Raw genomic sequence first — 6,595 nt, 5'->3', positions numbered from 1 at the left:
AGATGGGTTTTGGTATATTAAAAACAATTTCCAGGGGCCTTGTTTCATTGAGATTTTTGCATGTGCTACTTGGAACATTTGGAAGTCCAGGAATGATTTCATCTTTCAGGCCATTCCCTTCTCTCTTGCGAGATGGAAAGTTGGTTTCCAAAACGATATCTGGCTACATCACTACAGGGTTAAACATTCCTTAGTCCAACCGCTTCTTGGTTGGATTCTAGATACTCTTAGCTAAACTTCTTTGTCTTTTTTGGTTTCTTTCCGCCTCTGTGATGTAATCTTCTTCTTTTCTTTGGGCAACCCTCTTGCCCTTGTACAGTGTATACTTCTTTGCTTTGTTTTTTTAATATATAAAAAATGACACCGTAGGGGATTCCCCTATGGTACAGGTGTCAAAAAAAACTTATATCTGCAAACTGAGTTGTGATAAATGTTTAATGCATGGGGACCAATGAGCTTCTACTCTACTACAGCATTGGTATATGTACAAAATTAAATGGGAAACATGAGAGAGCTGTTAAAACGGATGACATATACATATACCATGCATATACCTTGTCTCTTTTGTTAGCATGTTTACAGAATAAACATCGCCGAGGACGGCTTTTCTTTCAAGAAAGGGAGGATGATGAGGACATCATTACCTCCGATTTGAAGGCATCTTTTGGTGAAAAAGATGAGACTACGTCGAGGACGACTTCAATTCAAGAATGGAAGGATGATGAGGACATCGCTACGATAGATAAAATCGATACTCCTACATCCACATATCCTCTTGTACCTCAAATACATGGATCTCTCGCAAGAGCTTGTGTGTTTCAACTAAATTATCAGGTACATTCGTTACTAGGAATCCTTCCTAATATATATAAGAATATGATGCTGCCTAAATCAAATGTATTTATATTATTTAGGAATGGATCTAGCATGGACGCCAAGCATTGGATCAGGAACGTGCATGGAGATGGCATCAGGCCTGCAAGGATTCAGAATGGCGTTGCAAGCGAGGATTTCAGAACATTGAAGCCACCATAGTGAAGCAACGATGTTTGGATGAATTATACAAGTTACCCAATCATAAAATTCGTCCAAAGAGTTATTTTTGGTGTTGCGTCACCTTGTTTAATGGGCCAGGCCAATGTATTTTCGGATTAGGTATTTTAGGGGATTTTAAGAGGCCATATAAGTGGAGGAAGGCCCATTTAGGGGTGTTTTTGGCCAACCCTAGCTGGTTGGACGAAAATCCCTTCACTTCCCCCATATATATCCCTCTGTAGCCGTTATTAGAACTTGGATTTTGATTAGATTAAAAGTTAGCCAATTGCTGCAACTCTCGTATACTTCTTTTGAGGCCAACGCCCAGAACAAGACCGACTATTCGGAATCCCACCATTATCAATCAAGCTTTCATCTATATCCGCAATACTTTGATTGCATCTTTAGTTTTTACTTGTTCTCGATTTCAGGTAGGAATTAAGACCCTTGCTGGTCAGGCTGATCGTGCTCCCGCAAGATCAGTAACTCCCGGAGATTGTCCTAACGATTGCATTGGCGCACGAGCTTTGCACGTGTAGTCGGATCGTCAAGCACGAACTCCACCGACAAATCGATTTATCTTCATCTCATCGAAAGATCGGACACCTTTGCCCTATCTTCATCTCATCGAAAGATCGGACACCTTTGCCCTATCATAGAGGTGGCCTTTGTGCATGAAGATCGCCTGTCAAATAATCTCGTAGCGTAACACGGCAACAAGAACAAGGTACAGAACACATAACGAAAATTTGCAACACGTTGTCAGCAGAAACAAGTAGCCGGCCTGACTCTTTCCTCAGCCCATCGTTTCGTCCTGCGGCTCCCGCGAGCGCAGGGCGAAACCCTGTTGACGTCAGAAACCCACCGGCGGGCAGTGACTGGTCAACACCGTAGAGCCGGGAACAACTAGGGCTGCGGCTGGCCCCAGTCCCTCAGAGCGACGGCCCGCAAAGCCTCCTGGTCGCGCGCCGATGCAAATCGCAAGGGCGTGCCACCTGACCTATACCTGGTCAGGAAGGTGTGGATGATGCCTCGCTTAGTTTCTTGCAGGGCACGCACGTACACGTTAAATAAGAGCCTCGATCGGCTCTCAGGTTGTCTCGTGAATCGGCTCATGGAGCCGATCCACCCATGATTCGTCCAAGGTGGCCGAATATATGGTGGTCCTGCTTGATCAAGGTAAAGCGTATGAGATCCACGACGATCTGGGGTTTTCACCGCATAATCGGATCATCCTACTCACGATTGGGCCTCGCGCTCACGCACGGTAATCGTAAGCCAGCCCTAGACAAGGCCTAAAAACCAACACTAGGTTGATCCTCGGAACATCCTGTCTAGGGGCAGACAAACTACACCCTGCATGCCGCTGGATCCTCCAACCCTTTGTAAGGCCTAACTATTGCAGATATTAAACTAATCCTTGACGAATCAAGGAGCGATCGTAACGGATCAGATCTACTAAACGATGATCAAGCGGGGTGCCGCCCCTGCACCCATGATGAGGTACAAGGACGGCTAGATGCGCAAGGGTTGCACTACGAAAGCATATGATACTAGGAACAATGCTAACCCTAACACATCTATGATAACTACGTTGCTCGCCATCAAAAGGCTTCAGCGACGAGCAACGCATGAACAACTAGGCAGGCTCGTGCTGCCTAGATCGCGAGATGCGATCTAGGCAGCATGGTGCTTACCGGAGGAACCCTCGAAACGAAGGAGTTTGGCGATGCGCCGAGATTGGTTTGTGTTGAACGTTGGTTGTTGTTTATTCCATAAACCCTAGGTACATATTTATAGTCCAGGTGGACTTTCTAATGTGGGCGTGCACCAAACCGTGCACGAGATAAATTCTAACTTTACGTAACCTACTACAGAGATACACGGGCTAACTAGCCCAAACTTGGTTAACAAGGCCGATTTACATATCTCTTCCATATGTATATCTTCAAGTCCATCTTGATCGCGGCCCACCTCTGACCTGGTCAAATTCTGGTGATAACACATGCCCCCCTGGTTTTGGAAATGACATTTCCAAAATCATTATGCTTTTTCCGTCGGGTCATGTCATGGCGTGAGCGTAACCGTCGCAAGTATACTTCCCGATGACGTCTTGCCTCCTCGCCTTCTGCGCGACTTGACGGTTCTGGCACCGCGTCCTCGAAAACTGCTTGGGCATTAAATCGCTTTGCCCCTTTTTATTTGGCCACCCCCATAATTCCTTTCTTCACCCCCTTGCTCCACAGTAGCCATCGGCAAACCAAAAAACCCCCATTAGCCCCCATGGATTCTTCCCCTTCCACTACCTCCTCTGGCCTGTCCCTCCAGTCCTTCTCCTCCAGCGAGCTCGAGCAGGAGGTTGATCTGATGGCCATCTACGAGGCCCGCGCCCCAGAATATTGGGACGCGCGGGACTCGGGACTTCTCCAATGAGTCGAAGACGACGAACCCCTCACCGACGGGGACGACGACCTTCGGCTCCTCCTTGACGAAGAGCTAGAAGCAACAAGTGACGACGACCTCTTCCCCGGGAAGGGGGCTTCTCCTCCGATGAGGAGGAGGAAGAGGAGGAAGAAGACGAGGACGACCCCCTTGAGGGTTATCCACCGACGAAGCGCCTCCGCATGTGGTGGGATGACGATGACAGCGATGACGAAGAAGAGGATGAAACCCCCGCAAAGGGCCTAGGGAGCGACGACGAGGAGCCCGTCGGCGGCAGCAGCCGATGGGAACTCCGGGGATGATGAGGAAGGCAGTGACGGCCTGTAGATTAGGATCTACCAGTGTAGGTCTAGTAGTAGCGGCCCCTCCTTTCGTTCTTCTCTTCTTAAGCAATCGGTTCCTTCCTTGTAAGAAATCTAGTTGTCAATGGAAAATTCCCCAACTTGATTTCACTGATTCTTTTTATGCTACCTTAGCCGATTGTTAACTCAATCGATTTTTAATGAGCCGATTTCCACACATCGCTCCCCATCCTTTTGGCATCAGAATGATTGTGAGCCTGGTCAGTGCTCAACAAGCCTGTACCCGCGGAACCAGCCGATGACCATGTAATCGGCTTCTCCAACAGAGCATCCAGGAGGCCAGCTGCTCCCCGAGCTTCAACCGGGGCGAGAACCATGATGAGGGTCTGCAATTCAGACAAACAGTCCCAGGTATGATCATGCCCGGAAGCGACATCGCGCAGGGCCACCCAGCCGATCATCCTTCTCCCATTGTCAGCCACTACTTTGGGCGATCTCCCCTGGCTTAATGAACAATAGGCTATCTTGGGATGCCAACTCTCTCATAACCGTATTCCCAAACCGATAATGAGGCAACTTCGAGTGCTCGTACTAGAGCCGATGGCCGCGCGTCGGTTTTGCACCATGAGACACTTCAAACAGGATCATGACTCTTACCCATTAATCCCAGCAGCTGGTAATTTGATCTTGGGCAAGTGTCTTCAGCGGAGCTCTAGGCTTGTCTCTCAATTGATGTGGTAACTGGTATACTTTGGTGACGCCAGCGCTATTCTTCTGACAAGTTATGGTATAACGCTAGCCGATTCCAAAAATAACTCGGCTTCTGATATCAAAGGATCCTCCAGTGCAAAGAAATCTCCACTGTCAGGTGCCCCCCGAGCCTTTGACCAAGGCGAGCATGAAAGTGTACCGATAGTATCGGGCCACTATCCGCTTCTCAGCTGCGGTGCAGCATCAACCGACTCTAACCAAATCGGCTGTTCAGCAACAGAGGACCTCCGGACCAATGGGGCAACCTTTAGTGAAAATGAGTTCAATCTAGGCTGGATGATCGCCGGTTATTCTCTTGACTCTAGCTCTGATTGGGTACGGCTGCAATCCTTGAATTTGCCAGCAGCGTTACACCTGAGGGCTTGCAAACGACGCTGGAGATCCTCGCAGAAAAGATCTGAATCACCAAACAGTTGGAAAGATCTTCGCAGAGCCTCATCCTGTAACAAGTGTAGCACCAACCGATTTTAACCAAATCGGCTTCTCAAAAGCAGAGGACCTCCAACGAGCATTGCCCCCCGAGCTTCTTCAGCTTTCATCAATGTAGCAGAAAAAAGCTAGTCAACCTCCCCCTTGAACTGAGAGGCCCCCAGACGGAGTGGCTCTAACGGACTAAAAGTAGCCCTGGACACCCATTTGCAACAGTTGTATTCCTTGAGTCGATGTCTGCGCATCGGCTGTGCTCAAAAATTTTCAATTTTTTCACGGCCGATTTGTGTGTCGGCCCCCATACTTGATAATGTTGCTACATATGTATTTTATCCATCTAGATGCCCCCCCGAGCCGATTCTGTCAAGAAAATTGATGGTATCGGCTCTTGAGGTAGTCCCTGCTGGGTCAAGTGGGGATAATTTCGGCCGATTGCTGGAATCGGCCTCCACGTTGCTTGCTCGGTGAAGGTCTTTGTAATGTTCCTTCACAAATCTTTTGGGGCCGGTCACAAGGACTAGCCTCACCACATTTGTCCATCGATGTTGTTCTTGTTTATACGGTCAGTCCGGTGGATAGAACCAGCCTTACCCCGTTCTTTGTCACATCGATGCGTTCGCAATCGTCCAGACTGATGCCCGAGAGTGGTTCTTGACCTGATGCCTCCCAAATGCCCATGCCGGCTGTTGAAATCTCGGCTGAATCATCGGCGTGGACGACCTCCACTTCATCTCCATCCCACTGTATTAGGCATTGGTGCATCGTGGATGGGATGCAACAGTTGGCGTGGATCCAATCCCTCCCTAATATCACAAAGCATAGGTGCTTTTGCTCGTCGACAATAAAGAACGTCGTAGGGATGGTCTTCCTTCCTACGGTTAGATCCACGTTTAGAACACCTTGTGCGTCAGATGCTTGGCCGTTGAAATCGCTCAATGTTACATTGGTTTTAATTAAATCCGAGCTGGAGCGTCCCAACCGACGTAGCATGGAATATGGCATAATGTTGACTGCCGCTCCGGTGTCCACCAACATCTTATTGACAAGCTGCCCATTGATGTAACCTCGCAAGTACAGGGCCTTCAGATGTCTGTAACTCCTTTCTCGTGGCTTTTCGAAGATGACCGGCCGTGGGCCGCAGTCCAATTGCGCCACAGGTGCTTCACATAACCTTGGAGCGCTAAATTCCGCAGGAAGGATGAAGACCATGTTCGTGCCAGCCGATGTTTCATCATCGGCTTTCCTTGCTTAGGGCGCCACTCTTTTCTTTGTGGCCGACCTTCCTCATCCGGGGTTCGCCGAACTTTGGCGGCCAGGTCAGGCCGTGCCTTCCTCAACTCGTGCAGATATAACCTTTCGGCTTCTTCTAACGCACGCAGTCGCTGAGCCCTTCGTTTTTCGGAATGGCTGAGCCCATCAGGGCACCATCTTGGCCGATGATACTTGTCTTCCTCATCATCGTCCTCTAGCTCCTCGCGATCTTCCATCTGGACGGACTCAGCGTGCTTGCTCCAAGGCGGGAGAGGCCCTAGCCGCTCGAACACGGACACCTTAGCCGTACCCTTCTTGCTTCGTTTACATTCTGGACAATTGCCGATTGTTGGCAATCGGCTCAT

The sequence above is a fragment of the Lolium rigidum genome, chromosome 3 (assembly GCF_022539505.1).
Source record: "Lolium rigidum isolate FL_2022 chromosome 3, APGP_CSIRO_Lrig_0.1, whole genome shotgun sequence".
Classification (NCBI taxonomy): domain Eukaryota; kingdom Viridiplantae; phylum Streptophyta; class Magnoliopsida; order Poales; family Poaceae; genus Lolium; species Lolium rigidum.
The sequence above is the reverse complement of the archived record's forward strand: the minus strand, read 5'-3'. Positions refer to the sequence as shown.